Here is a 22921-nt window from a genome sequence, read left to right on the forward strand (position 1 = left end):
CTCAACCCTGGGCAAAACCACTTCCCTTCCTTTGCCCTATTAAGGAGGCTCATGGGAATTTGTGTCATGGGGTCATTATAATGACTGAGGCATGACTGGTACTAAGTGGATAAGGGCCAGGGATGCAGAATACCCTATGACACATGGGACAGTAGTACACAATGAAGAGCTGTCCTGCTCAAGAAACCAGCAGCATTGCTAGTAACAAAATGCCAAGAGGACAAATGCCTCTTGAGAAACCTGTATGCTGGTCAGGAAGCAACAGTTAGAACTGGACATGGAACAATAGACTGGTTCCAAATAGGAAAAGGAGTACATCAAGGATGTATATTGTCACCCTGCTTATTTAACTTATATGCAGTGTCCATCATGAGAAACACTGGGCTGGAGGAAGCGCAAGCTGGAATCAAGATTGCCAGGAGAAATATCAATAACCTCAGATATGCAGATGGCACTACCCTTATGGCAGAAAGTGAAGAAGAACTAAAGAGCCTCTTGATGAAAGTGAAAGAGGAGAGTGAAAAAGTTGGCTTAAAGCTCAACATTCAGAAAACTAAGATCATGGCATCCAGTCCCATCACTTCACGGCAAACAGATGGGGAAACAGTGGAAACAGTGGATGACTTTATTTTTCTGGGCTCCAAAATCACTGCAGATGGTGACTGCAGCCATGAAATTAAAAGACGCTTACTCCTTGGAAGGAAAATTATGACCAACCTAGATAGCATATTAAAAAGCAGAGACATTACTTTGCCAACAAAGGTCCGTCTAGTCAAGGCTGTGGTTTTTCCAGTGGTCATGTATGGATGTGAGAGTTGGACTGTAAAGAAAGCTGAGCGCTGAAGAATTGATGCTTTTGAACCGTGGTGTTGGAGAAGACTCTTGAGAGTCCCTTGGACTGCAAGGAGATCCAACCAGTCCATCCTAAAGGAGATCAGTCCTGGGTGTTCATTGGAAGGACTGATGTTGAAGCTGAAACCCCAATACTTTGGCCACCGGATGCGAAGAGCTGACTCATTCGAAAAGACCCTGATGCTGGGAAAGATTGAGGGCGGGAGGAGAAGGGGACTACAGAGGATGAGATGGTTGGATGGCATAACCGACTCAATGGACATGAGTTTGGGTGGACTCCAGGAGTTGGTGGTGGACAGGGAGGCCTGGCGTGCTGCGGTTCATGGTGTCGCAAAGAGTCGGACACGACTGAGAGACTGAACTGAACTGAACTGAAGAGGACAAAGACCAATTCTTCTAAGACTGCCCACATGCTACCCAAGATACACTGCACGTGCTGCGTGTGTGCTCAGTTGCTCAGTTGTGTCTGACTCTTTGCGACCCCATGGACTGTAGTCCACCAGGCTCCTTTGTCCATGGGATTCTGCAGGCAAGAATATTGGAGTGGGTTGTCATGCCCTTCTCCAGGGGATTTTCCTGACTCAGAAACTGAACCTGTGTCTCTTACATCTCCTGCTTTGGCAGATAGGTTCTCTACATTAGCACCACCTGGGAAGCCCTAAGATATACTGTAAAAATCCTAAAATCCAACCAAATACTTTAAACTTTATAACATTATAATTCGTAAAGAAGTCCAACTTTTTCACTAAAAAAAGCTCTCAAAAAGAATGCAGTCTCTCTTCAAAGATGGAAATGGACAAAGGATTTTTACGTAAGTAGAAAAACATCAAATCACCTCATTTCCTGAGACAGGTGAACATTGCTTTGAAGCTAGAAATGATATCTGAACAAATACAGAGGGCCTAAAAGTTATCCCCACTTACTAAACACGTTTTTCACCCTATCATTTCATTGCTATCCCATAGCTGGTCCAGAATCACTGTCAGCCACTCCTGCTTGTTTCTTGTGAAAAAGCGCACTCAGTGCCACCCAGTATGCTTGCAGCTACTATGGACAGCAGCTTCTCCATGGCCTGGAAGAAAAAGGAAAGAGAAAACAGAAAAACTCCCTTTCCTGTGAGGTGTAGAAATGAGATCCTGCACGTTCAGTTAAATGATTTTCCTCCTTTTCTGCGTCTTCAGTATTTAAAGAGATGTGAAATCACATTTAACTTTCCAAATGGCTGATGATACTGCCATCTAGTGAACACAGTCATTATACCAGAAAGACAGAAATGTAAGTGCTCATGGGCCCATTATTTCTAAAGTAGAGTTCAGGAAGTATAATAATAACCTATTCTAATCTCATAAGTGTCACTTATTATAACACTTTAAAAGAGGGGAAAAGGTACTAAAAGAAAGTTTGCAGCCTATGTATTATTCTTTGTATTATCAGCACAATAGGGGCATAGAAGCAAATGCTACTTTCCTGTAAAGCACAGAAGCCCTGCACTTCTCCAGCCGTGAGGGCTATGGCTGCACTTAGGATCAGCACTTTGTTGATGGTGTAGCTCACTAATCCATGTGTGGGGAGTGCCTGTTCCTTTTTTGAGTAACTAGCTTATTGAATCCTAAAGACCCTGTGAGCTATGGATCTGGTCACAATTCTTTCCTTGCCTTGGCTGCTGGACAGCACAGAGCCAAATCAGCCTATATCTAGTGTATTTACAAGCCCTTACACAACACATGTTCTATCTTCATCCCTCATTTCCTCTTCTGGCTATTTCCCTCTGTCTGAGTAGCCTCACCCACTGATCATTAATTTCATTTTATATATCCTTAAGTCACCATAAATTCTTTTCTGAAACACTGAGTACATACAAACGAAATCCATTCTTGTCATTTGTTGTGTGTATGATGCCACAGTGAGGACCCTGATCATAACCGTAAGTATATGGAAGACAAATGTCATAGGTCATGGTGATTCCTGCCTTGTGTGGGTCCCCTTTCCACTTGTTAACTCCTCATTAGAAGAACAGCTGATGGTCAAAACCAGGATTCAGAGATATTTATCACTTACAATCACTGTCTTCTTCACATTCCAGTACGGTCTCAGAAGACATCATCATCTTAGGGTGAAGGTTAAATTCATCCTTAGGATTTCATGTTAAATTCCTGCAGCTTCTTCACCTTAAGGGACTGCTTTTTCATCTTCCATCTGACAAATTTATTGACTCTCACTGCTTTGATACCTTGTCCTATTTCTAAATACCTCTGGAGAAGGAAATGGCAACCCACTTCAGTATTCTTGCCTGGAAAATCCCATGGATAGAGGAGCCTGGTGGGCTACAGTCCATAGGGTTGCAAAGAGTCAGACACGATTTAGCGACTAAACAGCAATTCTAAATAAGTGATCCATGTATTTAAAAATTTTAAATTTTTATACAAAATGTTTTAAAAAATATAAACTCTGTTCAAAGGCAGAATACATACTTTTGTAGCAAGGGGCATAAAGATGACCATACTGAAATCCCTGAGGCTCTACCTTCTGCCTCAAGAAGCACATAAGGGCAAGGTTGGATGCCAAGGGCAAGGTTGGATGCCTTACCACCACTGTGGCACACATCATGCTTATCTAGTAAGGCATGCCTTCATACTGCTGTACTGCACCCAGTCAGTGTTGTTTAGATAATGATGCCAAGTAAGAACACATCACTGGGACATCTCAAAATTTATATCAAGAGTCCCTTTCCTAACTCAAGTAATTATCTATTAAAAATATAGACTGTAAAAATGACATTCCCAACCCTATTCTCAGGAGTCACATATCTTGGCTCTATGTTTTATCCAGAACTTCCCAAAGCACAAAATAACTAATAATGTCCAAGTCAGAGTGTAGAAAGTGCGGGTAGGTTGGTGTAGGAGGTGTTCTGGGTAACATGTTTATTATGTAAATTAAAACAGGTTTTATTTTAATTAAAACATATTCTTATGTGTACAGGCATGTGCACACAAAATTTGATGGTCAAGATGATGAAAATAACTGAAAAATTGCTGGGAAAATAAACCATCCAAACATGTCTGAGAAACTGAATGACAGTATCACCTGACGGTCAGCAAACTAGGATCTGAGGTTCTGAATTTTAGACATACTCCTATTTAATAACACAGACACTCTTTTACTAAAAAATGAAGCATGACTTCCTCAGTGGCTTCTTTGTTTGGAATTCAGCTTCCTTGCAAGTGCTAAGACATGTCTGAAGAGCATGACAGAGGAAATGTGGCTCATAATTTTTATTCCAGTTTCAGTCATCCTTTGAGGCCTACCCCTCTTCCGATCTACGTCCCAGATGGAATCTTGGAGATAAGTTTAGAAACCCAGTTTAGCATATTGGAAACTAAAGTACCGAGTCAGTGAGGAACTTGGGCAGGTAAGCAGGACTCTTTGTTCAGTGACAATTATCTGAGACTTACTAAAAGATTCCTTAGTTTGCCTATTGTTTTTACAGGTAATAAGCTTGGACCAGGCACAATACTAGCAAATGGAATGCTGGGGACTGACAGCTAACAACCCCAAAGGCCAAAAACCACCATACACGTCAGGTCAACCTTCCCTATGAAATGAAGATGGAGACACGGTTGACAGGCAGAGTAACAAGGCAACCTAATTACACTCAGCCTGGAGTAGCAAAATGAGCACATACAGGACAGAGAAGACATATTTTAGAGAAAAATAATTGTGAATAATTCAAAGAAACAACCAAATAGGAGAATACCATTGCATTATTCTTCTATGGACTCATGGAATAAATTAACGCTTCTGTGAAGAATGATTTTATGTATGGACTTCTTTCTCTTTGCTCAGCCACAATTTCCAGAAAAGTGGGAAAGACTACACATTTGATTTCTGCTGGTAGGTCTAGAAGATGAAATCAAACAGACACTCAGGTCACAGACATGCAGCCTAAAGCATGTTCTTCCCTTAGCGTACCAGAACTGTCTCTACTGGCCCTCCTGGCTTTTCAAGCCTAGTCATCACTCCAGGGTCTGGAGTACACAATTCCTCTTTTATCTAGAAGGATTCTTCAGTGACCCTTACACCCAGTAAAGCTCGGGCCTGCTGGTTCCAGCCACCTCTTGATCAGAGTCAAGGGGGCATGGAAATCACTTAACATTACCTGATACAGGAGATTATACTTTGTCAATCAGCTACTATAGTAAACCAGCACTTCGTACTGCTGTGTCTTGTCCAAAGAAGGAACTGCTTGGATTCCATTTTTCAAATCATGCTAATAAACCAGTACTTTATTTTTAAACTACACAGTATACCATCACTATTTCCATATCATTCCATTCATCACTACTATCTTTTCTCATTCAATACGACCTTTGCTTAAGGGCTCACTTGGAATGGGACTGAGGTCCCACAGAGAATTTGTATTTTATATACTTCTACACCATGCTCATTTATTAGGATGATTATGCATTTATAATCAAAAAAGAGTCTTTGATAAATAGAAACTCTAGCCAAATCAAACCTTTAGCCTTGTTATTCTTGTGAATTTATCCCAAAGAAATAATTTACTATGGCCTGAAGAAGTACGAAAGAATTACACACAATCTACATTTTTAACTTTAGAAAGACGGTTTATAGATTATGGTACTTTAATATGATTAAATACTATTTATCATTATAACTTTAAAGGCTTTGTAAATGAATGCAAATCTGTACCAACTTAGGTAAAAGTAGTGCTCCAAATACACCACGTAACTAAAATGTAAACTAAATGTATGTAAGAAAGATGAAATCTGTTATATTAGAGTAGTAGAATTTATATACAATTTAAAATATTTCACTGATTTTCTTTAACAAATAAATATAAAATACCTGCTACACAGTGGTTCAAGGAAAATTAATTTACCATAGTTCCAGACTAAGATACTGACCTACCTCTCCTTTATTTAAAGTTACCTTCATTGGAATTTACAAGCATTCCTAAATTTTGCTTAAGTTCACTGAAGAAGTCCCAATGACTTAAAAGATAAAATATAGTAGCAGGATCAAGGTCTACAGAGTCTATTTCAAATGGACTTGCGGTAGGGATTAGAAGTTTACGGAATTCTTAGAATTTACAAACAAATCCATTTAAAATATGTCATAAACCTACCAAAGTTCTTTCTAAATTAAAATACTTCAATGGCATCACAAAAACGTCATAATGATCAGTTTAATAACATGTAAATTTTTTCTAGTCAAAGCCAACTATTAGGTGTGGACAGTCTTTTAAAAACATTTTTATTGTTTCAACTGACTTTCCAAAGCCTTAGGGGTCAAATTTTCTCCCCTTCAGATTCTCAGAACATAAGGATTTTCAGTGATCTTTCAGAAGCTCAAGTCCCAGTGGGCAGATGGACAAGAAGGGACAGCAGCAGGCCAGTGGTGACCCAGACCCCTACCAAGAAGTGTGAGTACGTGCTCGTGTGTTGCTTCCCATGCTTCCATCCAAGAAAACGCTGTATCGAAACGATGGGTATGAATGCATCCATTATGCATTATCACCACTGCCGTCTCCCACTCACAGACTTAATACTGGCTCAGCTCACCTCCCTTGGAGACAATCTGGACCATCAACTGGGGTGGAGGCTCTTAAGTAACTTTATGAGTTGGTTTCATCTAGGTAGCTTCTCAGGTGTGTTTCAACGGTCACACCCTAAAAACTGACAACATCTTGTGAACAATGTGTCCAGTCTGTTTATCCCCTTGGTTTGAATAAGGACAGACTGACCAAATCAGCCCAGCCTGGGTAATGACTGTACTACTCTGAGGTAGAGATTGCAGATACAGCCTACCCTTGTGATCATCAACTCACAGTTTGCACATCCAAATACCCTCAAGTTAACGATCTTCATCTCAGATGCTCTAAGACAATGACCTTTTTCTAGTATAACATTGCTAATATAGCATTTGGCCACCTCACGCAAAGGGTTGACTCATTGGAAAAGACCCTAATGCTGGGTAGGATTGGGGGCGGGAGGAGAAGGGGACGACAGAGGATGAGATGGTTGGATGGCATCACCGACTCGATGAACATGGGTTTGGGTAGACTCCGGGAGTTGGTGATGGACAGGGAGGCCTGGCGTGCTGCGATTCATGGGGTCGCAAAGAGTCGGACACGACTGAGTGACTGAACTGAACTGAACTGAATATAGCATTGTTCAACAGAGATTTTTTAAAAGCCAAAATATTTCTTTTAGGTCTTTAAGAGAATACACAAATACCAATAAAGGATAGTTGACCTATTTATTGACATATAATGTGAAACACATCAAATGAGTCATTTATGTTGTAACTCTGAAAGTTTTATACTCTTTACTTCAAAGATTCCACGGTATTAGATACATCACACAGATACACAAATACACAGGGAAATTTTCAAAAGGAAAACAAAGGATGTATACTATGCACAACTAAGTAAGGATAGCAGAAATATGAAAGAAGGTTGCTATGGTGCTTCCCAGCAATCAGCCTAATTTCAATACCACATCTATTCCAGTGTTTTTTTCTTTGCCTAAAAGTCCTTGCCACCTTATCAAGTGCTTCCCTCCAAGCACAGGAAGCTAAGAGAACAAGGAAAGGGAGAAGTTACAGACATCTTTACAGCCCTGGAAGCAAACATTTCTAGAACTCTACTTCTGGGTTGGGTGAAGAAAGTAAGGCTGGCCCTTCTGGATTGGGGTGAGGCAGGTATGTGCAGCTGATCCTGGAACTGGGTGGAAGTAGGAATCTGCACAAGAACCAACAAGTTCACAGGAGAGGCAGCAACTGAACATGTGTTTAGCAGTCTTAACCATCTGTTTTCAAGTGGATTAAGATTTGCCAAATTTAACCTTAGTGCCATCCTGAATGACCCAACAGCACGCAAAAGGATTAAGGAAGGTGAAAGAGGGTATCATTTACTGATGACCAGTCTAAGAATGATCCTTGAAAAACTCATAAACTGGAATTTAACTCCCACCCCTAAAGTTTTCCCTAAGGATAAAACATTTAAAAATCTGTGTTTGTTTTCTACATCTGTGATTCTACTTCTATTGTGTAAATAAGCTCATCTGTACTCCCTTCTTTTTAGATTCCAGAAAACAAACCTATGGTTACCAGGTGACAATGAGGAAGACAGATAAATTGAGAGACTGGGATTGACACACACACACACACTACGATATATAAAACAACTAACTAATAAGGACCTACTGTATAGCACAGGGAACTCTACTCAATATTCTGTAATGGCCTATATGGGGAAAAAAAACCTAGAAAAGAGTAGCTATATGTATATGTATAACTGATTCACTTTGCTACACAACTGAAACACAACATTGTAAATCAACTATACCTCCAATAATTTTGTTTTTAAAAAGCTACTAACCATCTTCAGGGAGAGGGGGGCCCCCTGGGAGGCCTCCTTCCCTAGCCCCTTCTTTGCCCTATAGCTATGCTCAACCATTGTGAGCCTGGACCAGCCCATTCACTTCCAGAGTGAAGATGATCCTGCCTTTTTTTTTTTTCTTCAAACTTATAATATTCTTATAGCATGTCATCCACAGCTATTCATTTTTTTTTAATCTCCTCACCTTTCCAGCTGCAGAGAAGGGATGTGTGTGTGTGCACGCCTGTGTATACTATATATTTACATAAATATAAGTATGTATATATTTCCTAGTGTTTATGTTCTTTCACTTCTTTATCCCTTTGTCCAGGCTGATCACCTTGCCTCCCATAGGAGGGTTTCTTTGTTTTCCTCTCACTCCTTAAAGCTCAGTATAGATATTTCCTCCTCTAGGAAGCCTGTCCTGATTTCCCCACCTCTCCCACGATAAATGCCCCTTTCTAGTGCCTTCACAGTGCTCTATGCATAACTTCAAAGGGCTTAACATATTGTTGAGTTTGTCTTTACTGCTGTCTTTTTTTTTGTTGTTCTTTCTTCGATTAATCCATTAGTTTGTTTGGGGGATGGAGTCTTCTATTTCTTTACTCCAGCACTGACCCATCTAGCAAATAATAACTACCTAAAAATCCTTGCTCCATGCTTGAATGAGTTCGAGTTTGCTTATACACATGTTGTTGGTAACCTCCTGTATATTATGCAAAATGACATACTTAAATGCCTCCCTTTCTCACTTGGAAATCGGATATTATTTCCCTCATAAGATTGCCCTATAGAATCACTGATAGGGAAGATTAAAAAGTGATTAACAAATAGGAGGAGTTCAAGTTTTAATCTCATACTTTCTATATGCAGCATCTCTTTGAAAACATTTAACCATAAACTTATAGTACATACTCTTTACAAAATATATTTAAAACACATCCTTAGAGCAAGATATTTTGTAGTGAAATGTATTTTAGACTCTTCAGCAGATGGACCCGATGTGTTCCAACCACAGTACTGTGAAATTGCTGACTTCACTGCACAGAGTTCAGTTTTCCCATGTTTGCCATTCTCACTGCTACTCATTCTTCAGGTTGTTGTTTAGCCGCTAAGTCGGGTCTGACTCTTGTGCGACCCAATGGACTAGCCTGCCAGGCTCACATGTCCATGGGATTTTGCAGGCAAGAATACTGGAGTGGGTTGCCATTTCCCACTCAATCTTTAAGGCCTCAAAGCAAATGCCACTCTTCCATGAAGGTTTCCTCAATCAAACTAGACAGAAAGCATCCTTCATTCCTCTAGTCTCCTACAGTGTTCTTCGCTGTATTCGTCTTTGTATTATCCACCACAGCATCTGATGTCATGCATGTATATGAGCATATCCAACAGATGCTCAACAACTACCATAGTAACAATGGCCCTTTACAGTTCTTAATATGTATAATAGAGAAAAACAAGAAACAGACTAAATATTCAACATCAGGGGGACAGCTTAGCAAAAACCATGGCACATAACACAACAGCATATTATGTTCCTAAAATATGACTTCTGTCCATTTACGAAAACATGTACATAAAATAATGCTATGTGGAAAAAATGCACAAACAGAATATGAACGATGGTCCAGTTTTTAAAATTTCTGGGCACACATTTACCAGGCAATTTTAAGTTAAATAAACTTGACATTAATTCATGTTATTTTTTGTTTACATTCATAATATATCACATGACACTCATCTTAAATTCTTCTGCATTTAATATGTAGCCAGGGTGGTCTTTGGCAACCCACTCCAGTATTCTTGCCTGGAAAATCCCATGGACAGGGGAGCCTGGTAGGCTGCAGTCCATGGGTCGCTAAGAGTCGGACATGACTGATTGACTTTACTTTCACTTTTCACTTTCATGCATTGGAGAAGGAAATGGCAACCCACTCCAGTGTTCTTGTCTGGAGAATCCCAGGGACGACGGAGCCTGGTGGGTTGCCGTCTATGGGGTCGCACAGAGTCGTTCACGACTGAAGCGACTTAGCAGCAGCAGCAGCAGGGTGGTCTTACTACCTTAGAAATTATCAAAAGCATCCCCAGTGACCAATGGCTAAGAATCTTCTTAAGTGCTTTAACACTGCTTCAAGTCCAAATTCTCAACAGACTTAGAGAAGCTTTACTTGCTATTCAATAGCTTTGAAATACACCCTATCTGAAACCATCAAACCAAGTCATACAAAAAGCTAACTCAAAGATGACCTCTGTACCCTTGGGTATGTTAAATGCAAGGGATTCAGTCAGTATGAGTGTTAGGGCAAGCCATGGAGACCAAAAAAAAACCAAAGAAAAAAGGATGAGAACCAAAAGAGGGTAGGGGAGGGTTTCTGTCATTCTATCACTGCCCATTATCTGGGCCTTCCCCTCCCAGGGACTGCATGCAGCATGGACAGAAGGGCTCACTCTCCTTCCATGCACACCTGAACTTCTCACTGCATTGGATCATGAGTCCAAATATTCTAAAACAAGGACATGCTAATGACAAAAGATGTTTCATGTCAAGGATTTGACTTTAAGGAGTCAGACCTCAATGTGTTCTACTTACGTCATTCTTCCCAAGTTTTAAGAGTCTGCAAATGGCACATATTTGATTTTAACAATCTATTCCCTACATTTCATTTTCTAAATCACTTCCTTGGGTGTCACTTAAAATACAAGGCAGTAATAAGATACTTCCCATCTCTGATAAAAAATGGATTAATTTCTTCTTTCCAACATGGTAATGTCTTCAATAGTTTGTTAGTACAATGACAAGAACTTTCTCTGAAAGATTAGTTGTGAGTGGGTGGTTCTACTGTCTGCCTCAGATGCACATATAGTAAACACAAAATGCTCTAACAATTTCCATTTCCTAGTGAAAGTATCACTCACATGAAAGTCACATGATTGTTTTATATACAAACCCAATAGCCAAATAGAATCTTTTAGTGTTTACTTGTGATTGCTGTGTTTATGCTATCCTATATAAGTTGGATAGCTCCTTCACATCCCAACCCATCCATCACAGCAAAACCCTTTAATATCTTAAGCCCAACATCTACAACCCTACTTGTCCAGAATCTGTAAGGCAGGTTTTTAATGATATGCCAGATGAAAATCCATCCTCCTCCTTTTCTCAAGACCATCTTCTTCCAAAAGAGTATCTCATCATGAGCTCAGCATCATCAGATACTCACACCTTAGCAATTTAGGAAGGGTAACCGTACATGGGGCTGAAGTTAGGGCTTTTTACTTATCCAAGGTATGTTCCCAATTGCATCATTCTTCCAGGCTTCCTGAATACAAACTGTACAACATTAATGAGTGTGTGAGGTGAAGCCTCGGGCATTCATACCAAAGGTCAAGGCAGTCACAACTGACTCATATTTATAGTCTACACACTGTCATGTTTAGTGCTTCATTTTCTCTGCCATTAAATACAATGCTCTTCCAGCCTGAAGCAGGTGTCTACTCACAGGAAAGAAAGAAAGTCTAAGAGAAAAGTTATGTTAAGGTTCAAGAAAAAGTATGATTGTATCATCTGGGAGCAATATAACTTGCCTCATATCTAGTATTTTATATCTAGGAACCAAAGTCCTGACAATAGCTAAGCCCAAAGGAAAAAACGCCTAATATTAAAAAATCATTTTAAAAATACTTTGAAGTATTTTAGAATATAAAAATACTTTGAAGGAAAGGCAACCATAGAGGCATTCTCATCTTTACTGATATGAAGATAGCCACAGTATATACTATGTGGAATGAACAGTGAACTCAGACAAAATTCAGACCATTCTCTGGTTAACTGTGCAATCCTGGATAAGACATTTAACCTGCCAAGCACTGAGTTCCATTTCTAAAAAATTAGGAGGTTTCTATTAGGATAAAATGAGATGATATTTGCAAACTCCCCAACACAATGTCTGGTATATGATGCCTATTTAATAAATGATTATTTTAGCTTCATCATCATTATTTATCATGTCTCCAGGAAAGAAGTGGAATAAAGAACCCAAATAATCAGAACAATACTTGTTTGATGCTTTGAATATTACCTCTAACTTTAACCTTAAACATATCTATCAATTGTACCCCAAAGTCAAGATTCTATAGGATGAGAAGGTTTTTTTGCTGAAATATAGGGCCATTGACACTCTACCTGCTTCCTCAATCATGACTTAATGTAAAACAAAATCAAGTATGATAAGTTTAAAACAATTTTGGGAATTCTAAAAGAGAAAAATTTAAACAAGTGCATTTGCTCTTTTTAATTAAAATAGAACACATTAATACTAATACAGTAGTAAAATATTTCTCTGTTCTAGATGAGGGAGAGGAAAAGATAATGATGATTGATGTAGGAACTATTAAGAAAAAGTAACTACTAAGTGTTCATGTGGTGTGTCTCCACATGACTAGTTACAGGCACCAGGAACAAGTCTCAAACTACTAACCTTTAAATTAGATGCAAGACACCCAAGCTATTCTTTGTAAATTCTTTTGGCTGACTGACCATACAACGATTAGTCATCAAAGTTACTTCAAGCTCACTTACGGCTGCAAAAATAATTTATACATTTAAATGTCAAGAGATAGCCAGGTATATTTTCAAAACATTACAACACCAGGTTTTATTTACCCGCTAAGGATTATACCATATTATACCTAATCGTACTCCCAAATTAAAGTGTACTGGAAGTGGGAACAATATGAAAATTTCTTACAAAATGCCAAAGCCAAGAGGAAAATGTACCTGAAAAAGTTGTCTTTTAAAATTCTGATATAAACCTGATTCTTGTTGAAAAAGGAACAAGAAATAGTTTCTCTATACATAAGAAACAGTAGTAAAACCCAAGAATGAATTTTGAAATAGAGTAAAATGCTTAGGAAGATCATTATCACTGTAGACAAATAGATTTGCAACTATTAATCTCAATCATCACACATGAAATATGCCTTGAATTATGCTTTGTTTTTATAGAAACTGCTAGCCAAAAGAGTTTAGATATAATAACAAAAATACAGAGGACCAAAAATTATTCTGATTACTTTAAAATACGGAATGGACTGAAAACGGAGAGTCAAAAATCCACAAACTGATACTATGTAACCACTCACTAAAAACCACAACATCACTTTTGCTGTATTCTTCCCCCCAAAGCATACATAGCCTCAAAGTAAACATCAGAAAAGCTCAAATTCAGAGTCACTAAACAAAATAACTGACCAGTACTGCTCAAAAGTATTAGTAGCAAGATCATGAAAGACAAGGAAAGGCTGAGGAACAAAGTATAGAAATCTAGAGACAGAAAAATTAAATGCAGTTTGGATCCTGGAACAGAAAAAGGACATGGATAGAAAACTGTATGTAATGCTAACAAGGTTTGTAGTTGAGCTAAAAGTATTTTATCAACTGAGAATTTCCTGATAACTGATAAGAACACTATGGTTATGTAAGATGTTAACATTAGGGGAATCTGGCTGAAGGGTATATATGAACTCTGTATTATCTTTTGCAACTTTTCTTTAAGTCTAAAATTGGAGAATAAAACAATTATTTCAAAATAAAAAAGTTTTAAACAAAATATATGGATGAGGAAAGCAACTGTTGTATCCTTACTTCTCACTTCCATTTGGTTTTCTTTACTTTGAGCATATTCTTTTATGAAAGTATATTCTTTTATGAAAGAATAAAGTATATTCCTCTGCTTTATCTAGTTAACCATAGACAAGCATAGAAAGGTGTGAGTTAAGACTCAGTGTGAAAGAATATCACAGTAACCTTCCCCCAAACTGAATATGGTCTGCTTTCTGCAGTTTAGCTAAGCTTTTCTGTTAGTCCAGAACAAAACAAAACAAAGTCTTTAACTTTAGAACATACTAGCAAATTCCTAAACTGGTCCTTCTTGGATGGTCAAACAAGAAAATACTAGGTTTTCACAGAATCTGTCAACCAGGCAAAAGACCTTTTGGCATAAAATTCAAAGCTATTTAAGAGTGACTGCCAGCAATGGGTAGGGGAGGGGGGTTAAAGAAAGATATGTTAGTAGTGGGGTGGGGTATACAAAAGGCAAGAGAGAGAAAAGCTCAAGAGGTGTCTATGTGCTACTAGCTGCTTCCTCACCTGACAATAGTAAACTGGACTGACAGTGAATTTTAAAACACCTTGTTCACAAATCTCACAAACAAACTGAAAAGGATTTTATTACTTACATTCTACTTAGATCACTACATATATTAGTATATTATATGGGTTAGTCACACTCTTTCCTCTTCTTTCCTGAAAACATTTAATTACTCATTGTGGTGCTCCTGCTGCTGCTACTGCTAAGTCACTTCAGCCGTGTCCGACTCTGTGCGACCCCATAGACGGCAGCCCGACAGGCTCTGCAGTCCCTGGGATTCTCCAGGCAAGAATACTGGAGTGGGTTGCCATTTCCTACTCCAGTGCATGAAAGGGAAAAGTGAAAGTGAAGTCGCTCAGTGGTGTCCAACTCCTAGCCACCCCATGGACTGTAGCCTACCAGGCTCCTCCGTCCATGGGATTTTCCAGGCAAGAGTACTGGAGTGGGGTGCCATTGCCTTCTCCTGTGGTGCTCTTAGATAACATTAAATAGCATCTATGCCCATAGTAGATAGGCACTTAAAAACAAAAACAAGATCACTTACTGTCCATGAAAAGATATATGCACTTTTTTTGCCTAAGTAATTTTATTTACAGGAATTTACCTTAAAGATACACTCATACAACTATACACTGATGAAGGTAAACATTGTTAATTTTTGCAATGTTTAAAACAGAAAAAACTGAAAACACGCTAAATGCTCATTAAAATGTAACTTTTAAACAAAATAGTACAAAAAGGTACACTGCAGCATTTAAGAAGAATAAGGTCAATCTAGATGTACTGACAAAGAATGTATTCATTATCTATATTAAGTAAAAATAAGTTAAAATGTAGACAAACTATGAGTCTACAAAAAAGTGCATAAGTGTATATATATAATATATGAAAGGATGTATATCAAACTTTAGAAGAATCACTCTAGGAAAATATCTGTAGAGACAGAGGGGTTCTTAATTAATTTTTAAATAACCAGTGGAAATCATTCTTTTAACTTTAACTTTTAAAAAAGTAAAAATAATGTATAAGCAGTTGTGTTTCTATACATTAAGACAAACAATCTAATAGAAAAAAATAAGAAAACAATTTATGATTGTATCCAAAGAATAAAATACTTAAGAATAAATTTAATGGAGACAAAAGACTTACACACTGAAAACTACAAAACACTGCTGAAAGAAAATAAGGAAGACCCAGATAAAAAGAAAGACATCCTATGTTCATGAATTAGAAGACTTAACACCACTAAGACGACAACACTACCCCATATCATCTATAGATTCAACACAATTCCTATCAAAATTCCAACAGCCTTTTCTCCAGAAATGGTAAAGCTGATTCTTAAATTCATATGGAAATACAAGGGGGTCCTGAATAGCTAAAATGGTACTGAAGAAGAAAAATAAAGTTGGAGGACTCACATTTCCCAATTTCAACTTACTACAAAGCTACAGTAATCAAACAGTGTAGTATTGGCATAAGATTAGGTATATAAATCAATGGAGCAGAACTAAGAGTGCAGAAACAAACTCTTACACACATGCCAACTGGTTTTTCAAGAGGGTGCAAAGATTCTTCAATGTAGAAAGACAAACTCTTCAATAAATATGCTGAGACAATCAGATATCCATATACAAAAGAATCCAGTTGGACCCTCTACCTCACACAGTATGAAAAATTAACTCAAAATGGATTAATGTACTAAATATAACAGATAAAAGCATAAAATCCTTAGAAGAAAATAAAAAGGTGAATCTTTCTGACTTTGGATTAGGAAGCAATGGATTCTTAGATGTGACCCCAAAAGCATGTCCAACAAAGGAAAAATAAAGAAAGATCCTTGAACTCCTTCAAAATAAAAAAACAAAACTTTTGTGCAAAGGACATTATCAAGACACTCCTGGGCACATATCTGGAGAAAAACATGATCCAAAAGGCTACATGCACCCCAATGTTCACTGCAGAACCGTTTACAACAGCCAAGACATGGAAGCAACCTAGATGTCTGTTGACAGATGAATAGACACAGAAGATGTGGTACATATGTACAATGGAATATTACTTGGCCATTAAAAATAATGTTATAATGCCATTTGCAGCAACATGGGTGGACCTAGAGATTGCCGTACTGAGTGAAGTAAGTGAGAGAGAGGAGAAAAACTATATGTGTTCCTTACATGTGGAATCTAAAAAGAAATGATATAAATGAACTCACAAAACAGAAAGAGACTCATGGGAAGGGACAGTTAGGGAGTTTGGGATGGATAGGTGAACACTGCCATATTTAAAATGGATAATCAATAAGAACCAATTGTATAGCACATGGAACTCTGTTTAATTTTATGTGGCAGCCTGGATGGGAAGTGAGTTTGGGGGAGAATGGATACATGTATATGTATGGCTGAGTCCCTTTACTGTTCACCTGAAACTATCACAACATTGTTTGTTAACAGGTTATATCCCAATACAAAATAGATTTTTTTTTAAAAAGTGAAAAGACAACCTAAAGAATGGGAGAAAATACTTGCAAACTATATATATGGAAAGGGTCTAATACCCAGAATGTAAAAGAACTCTTGTGACTCAGCAATAAAAACAACGCAGCTTTAAATGGGCAAAGGACTTGAATAAACACTCCTCCAAAGAAGATATACAAATGGCCAATAAGCACATGAAAAGATGATCAACATCATTAGTTATTAGGGAAATATAAATCAAAACCATAATGAAATAGCACTTCATCTTAAAAATGGTTATAATTTTTTTTTAATAAAGGAAAAATAAGTGTTGGAAAGGATGGAGAGAAATAGCAACTTTAAGCATTGCTGGTGGGAATATAAATGGTTCAGCTGTTACAGAAAACAGTTTGGCAGTTTTTCAAAAAAGTTACACAGAATTACTATACAACCGAGCAATTCTACCTCTAGGTATATACGCCCAAAACTGAAAACAGGGACTCAAATACTTATGCATCCATGTTCACAGCAGTGTTACTCACAACAATGAAACGGCAGAAAAACTCAAATGTCCATCAATGGTGAGTGGATAAACAAATTGTGGCATATCCATACAGTAGAATATATTATTCAGTCATAAAATGGCTGACATATGCTACAACCTGGATGAACCTCAAAAACACACTAAGTGAAAAAAGCCAGACACATAAGGTCACATAATGTATAACATTTACATGATATATCCAGAATCATGATGTAACAGAGACAGCACAGAAGGGGCTGCCAGGAGCAGTGGCAGGAGGGAACAGGGAGTTATTGCTTAATACATCTAGGGTTTTCTTTTGAGGTAATAGAATGCTTTGGAACTAGAGAGAGACGGCTGCTGCATAACACTCTGAATGTGATAAATGCCACTGAATTGTTCATTTTTAAATGGTTCCTTTTTTTGTTGTTGGTGTTATGTGAGTTTCATCTCATTAACAATAAATACAACTTTAGAAATAATGTACAGGTAAGATCAAAACACCAATTGCCACTGAGTTACTTTACCCTGGAATAGGTAAGACTGATACCAATGTGGATGGGCATTTTCAGCACGCAGATGCCTCTCTGTGGAACACTCGAGATAAAGGACTGTCACCAGGGAGAAGAAAACATGCTGAAAACCAGGGACTGTAAGTAAGCACTGTCCCCCGGGCAGCAAAATGATCCCTTGCCTGAGACACAGCCTAGTTCAGGTTAGGGTAAGGGCTGAGAGGACAGACGGCCCTGGCTGCCTTCAGTCTCTCTTCTCTCCAATCTACAACAATGAACTTCTAAGGAAGTACCACCCTCCTTTACAGGTGACGAAACTGAACCACAGCTCAGACACAGGACACTGGGGATGAACCTGGAAAAGAGATAACTGATTTGGTAGAAAAGCTCCTTGCTATCATTTTACCAAGTTCTAGAAATCAGCATTTCTCCTATTCTTTCAGTACAAATATTCTCACTAGTAATCTATTTGGAAAAACACCCTAAACAGCAGTAGGATCGCTTTGCAGTTGACTCTCTGGTTCTTCTTTTTGTGGTGGGAAATCCCCTTCAGAGTGCATTCACACCAGAAAAAGTACTGTCCTTTTAGTTACTTGTTTTTTGGGTCACATTAATTAACTCTTAGTTAATCCTTTTTAACAGGTATCAACAACTGAATTTTACTTTAAGCTATTTGCTTTGGCCATTTCATGTGATCATTAGGATACAAGAAGGCAGCTTCTCATAATTTCTTAAAATCAAACTGTTCCTGTAACAAGAAAGAGTGATATGAGAACTTTTATATCTTTGTCAATTCTCTTAATTTGGAATAAACAAATTATCATCAATACAAAGTGGCTAAATTAAAAGATATTTTTAATATGTTAGAGGAGGCTGGAATAAAAATGACAGGGAATATTAACTCTCCAGACTTGTACTTCAGTTTTCTCAAAATTTTCCACATTTTAACTGTCATTATTAAATATTACTAAAGATTGCTGGGAGAAATATCAATAACCTCAGATATGCAGATGGCACCACCCTTATGGCAGAAAATGGAGAGGAACTAAAGAGCCTCTTGATGAAGATGACAGAGGAGAGTGAAAAAGTTGGCTTAAAACTCAACATTCAGAAAACTAAGATCATGGCATCTGGTTCCATCACTTCGTGGCAAATAGATGGGGAAACAATGGAAACAGTGACAGACTTTATTTTCTTGGGCTCCAAAATCACCGAAGATGATGACTGCTTGCTCCTTGAAAGAAAATCTATGACAAACCTAGAGAGGGTACTAAAATGCAGAGACATTACTTTGCTGACAAAGGTCCATATCAGTTCAGTTCAGCTCATTTTAATTGCTCTGTCGTGTCCAACTCTTTGTGACCCCATGGACTGCAGCACACCAGGCTTCCCTGTACATCACCAACTCCCAGAGCTGACTCAAGCTCATATCCATCGAGTCGATGATGCTGTTCAACCATCTCATCCTCTATCGTCCCCTTTTCCTGCCTTCAATCTTTCCCAGCATCAGGGTCTTTTCTAATGAATCAGTTCTTTGCATCAGGTGGCCAAAGTATTGGAGTTTCAGCTTCACCATCAGCCCTTCCAAAGAATATTCAGGACAGATTTCCTTTAGGATTGACTGGTTTGATCTCCTTGTAGGTCCGTATAGTCAAAACTATGGTTTTTCTAGTAGTCATGCATGGATGTGAGAGTTGGACCATAAAGAAGACTGAGTGCCAAAGAATTGATGCTTTCAAACTGTGGTGTTAGAGAAGACTCCTAAGAGTCCCTTGGACTGCAAGGAGACCAAATCAGTCAATCCTAAAGAAAATCAGTCCTGAATATTCATTGGAAGGACTGATTCTGAAACTGAAGCTCCAGTACTTTGGCCACCTGATGCAAGGAGCCGATTCACTGGAAAAGACCCTGATGCTTAGAAAGATTGAGGGCAGGAGAAGGGGACAACAGAGGACAAGATGGTTGGATGGCATCTGTGACTCAACGGACATGAGTTTGAGCAAACTCTGGGAGACACTGAAGGACAGGGAAGCCTGGTGTGCTGCAGTCCACGGAGTCGCAAAGAGTCAAACATGACTGAGCAACTGAACAACAACAAATTTCTAAAATTTTGGAAACTAACAGTTATTACCCCGTTCAATATATTCGAATATTCAAAAAATCTACACTTGTAGATTTGAGTTATTTCTCTACTTCAGCTCATTAGACCTCAAGATATTCTACAAAATATAAAAAATCTCAAGCTTATTAACAATATAAGATTTTAAAGTGTTTCTGCTTCTCTTCAATCCTTGGCAGGACTGGTTCCCATCATTTTATCAAGCATTCCTGAAATGAGAACTCTCTGTTAAGGTGGAGGATTTAGAGACTTACAAAGTCAAAAAGAAATCATAACTCCTACATTTTTAATCATCCATCCTCCTGGTGTATGATTTACCCCATAATTCCCACAAGAAAATGAAGAAAGTTTTGAAGAACGAGTTATTCTCAATGTAAATCTTACAGTCAGCCTCTGTCAATCATGTTAGCCTTTTCCCCTGGTTAGCCATTCTCCACCTCCTGCCAGAAAACTACACCACTATTTAATTGCTTTGTGACTTCACATTTTATTAAGAGGCAGAAAAACATAAAGAGCTAAAACAAGGAGATAAGCCCATTGCCGTAAATTGTCCCCTTAAGCAATGAAACTTGCCTCTCTAGTGTAATAAGGCTGGCACTGTGGAAAAACCCCGACAAGTGCAATTCTGCATAAGTCCAGAGCCCCCATCACTTACAGAAACCCTTACAGTTCTCTGGACTGCAGTGCCATAGATCAGAACCTGGGGCAGCCAACTGCATGCTTTCAAATGCCAGTGTGAAGGGCATAGCCCAGTGAGTCAATTTGCTCTCCACTCTACTCCACCTCAAATTTATTTTCTATTCTCATGGACCAAAAAGGGGGGGGGGAGCAGAAGAGAATGAAGAGAGACAAAGTTGTGAAAAACTGAAACCTGAGAGCATGCCATCTGCCATCCCATTTCCCTGGAAATCAAACTACTTGTTGTATAACCCAGTGCAACAGTTGAATGTTCATCCTCGTGAACTCGGAAGAATTTTTTCCTTTCCTACTCTACTGGCTTCCCTGTAAGTCTCCATTCCTTCCTCTGTAGTGAGATGGGTATCGTTATCAGATCACACCACATTCTTGAATGTGCCCTAGTCCCTACCCTCTGGAAGATTATATCCAGTGACCCCCACAAATTAAGTAAGCCTTGGTGTTTAAAGCCTTGAGAAAATATCAACTAGTAACTTCTCTAGGATGCTGCCAGCCAGAACACAAAGGGTTCGAGTGTTTTTAAAGCCCACTGATGTGTAGAAGAAAGTGGGTTTAACACTCTTGTCAGAAAAAGCATGCAAGTATATGAGTGGTGTATGTGTGTGTGTATAAACATCTAATATATTTAGTAAGCATAAAAAAAGTCAGAAAAGGTATACAATAAACTCAGCAGTGGTTATATTAAGGTGTGAGATCAGAAGCTGGGAGGCAAGAGTCATTTTTCTTTCTGTATAAATGCTTTATGGTTTGAATATATGCCAATGGATATGTATTATTTTTGTAATTGATTTTAAAAGCTAAAATATGGAAAAGAATGGTGACTAAAAATAGAAAAGAAATGGTGACTAATCTTTTGAAACGAAAAATCAAAATACATGTTCTACCAAAGCATTTTTGTCCCTCATTTAAGTGCAAGAGGCAGTTAACAAAAAGTAATTTAGTCATTGGAAAATTGAAGTTTCCAGGTTTCAATAGTTGTTGGGTTTTTTTTAAGGTAGACATAATATCTAAAATATGACTGTCAAAATTTCAAGGTTGTCAAAATTGTCAAAAAAAAATTCAAGTTTCATAAGGTTGTTGTTGTTTAGTCACCCAGTCGTGTCTGACTCTTTACTACCACAAGGACTGCAGCATGCCAGGCCTCCCTGTCGCTCACCATCTCCCAGAGTTTGACCAAGTTCATGTCCATTGCATTGGTGATGCCATCCAGCCATCTTACCCTCTGATGCCCTCTTCTCCTTCTGCCTTCAATCTTTCCCAGCATCAGGGACTTTTCCAATGAGTCGCCTGTTCACATCAGATGAACAAAATACTGGAGTTTCAGCTGCAGCATCAGTCCTTCCAACAAGTATTCAAGATTGATTTTCCTTAAGATTCACTAGTTTAATCTTCTTGCTCTCCAAGGGACTTTAAGGAGTTTTCTCCAGCACCACAACTCGAAGGCATCAATTATTTGGCATTCTGTCTTCTTTATGGTCCAGCTCTCACAACTGTACTTGACCACTGGAAAGACCATAGCCTTGACTATACCGACCTTTGTCAGCAGAGTAATGTCTCTGCTTTTCAACACACTGTCTAGGTTTGTCATAGCTTTCCTGCCAAGAAGCAATCATCTTCTGATTTCATGGCTGCAGTCTACATCTGCAGTGATTTTGGAGCCCCAAAAGAGGAAATCTGTCACTACTTTCACATTTTCCCCTTCTATTTGCCATGCAGTAATGGGGCCAGATGCCATGATCTTAGTTTTTTTAATATTTAGTCTTAAGTTAGCTCTTTCACTCTCCTCCTTCACCCTCATCAAGAGGCTCTTTAGTTCCTCTTCACTTTCTACCATTAGAGTGGTATCAACTACACATCTGAGGTTGTTGATGTTTCTCCCACCTATCTTGATTCCAGCTTGTAACTCATCCAGCCTGGCATTTCTCATGATGTGCTCAGCATATAGGTTAAATAAACAGGGTGATGGCAGACAGCCCTGTTGTACTCCTTTCTCGATCTTGAACCAGTCAGTTGTGCTATACAGGGTTCTCTAACTGTTGCTTCTTGACCCACATACAGGTTTCTCAGGAGACAGGTAAGATGGTCTGGTATTCCCATCTCTCTAAGAGCTTTCCACCGTTTGTCATGATCTACACAGACAAAGGCTTTAGCATAGTTGATGAAACAAAGACAGATGTTTTTCTGAAATTCCCTTGCTTCTTCTATAATCCAG

The 22921-nt window shown here is 38.5% G+C and overlaps 1 protein-coding gene and 1 long non-coding RNA gene across 30 annotated transcripts in view; one reads left to right on the forward strand and one right to left on the reverse strand.

The window, feature by feature from the left end:
- KANK1 (KN motif and ankyrin repeat domains 1) overlaps window positions 1-22921 on the reverse strand; it is a 243906-nt gene that overhangs the window by 110277 nt on the left and 110708 nt on the right. The window lies entirely within an intron of this gene.
- Window positions 6081-18727, forward strand: LOC145511278 (uncharacterized). The gene is made up of 3 exons (XR_014057738.1): window positions 6081-6295; window positions 17920-18034; window positions 18537-18727. It is a non-coding gene; the product is annotated as an uncharacterized LOC145511278 (long non-coding RNA).

Source organism: Giraffa tippelskirchi, chromosome 1 (genome assembly GCF_054371585.1).
Source record: "Giraffa tippelskirchi isolate mGirTip1 chromosome 1, T2T-mGirTip1v1.2.pri, whole genome shotgun sequence".
Lineage (NCBI taxonomy): Eukaryota > Metazoa > Chordata > Mammalia > Artiodactyla > Giraffidae > Giraffa > Giraffa tippelskirchi.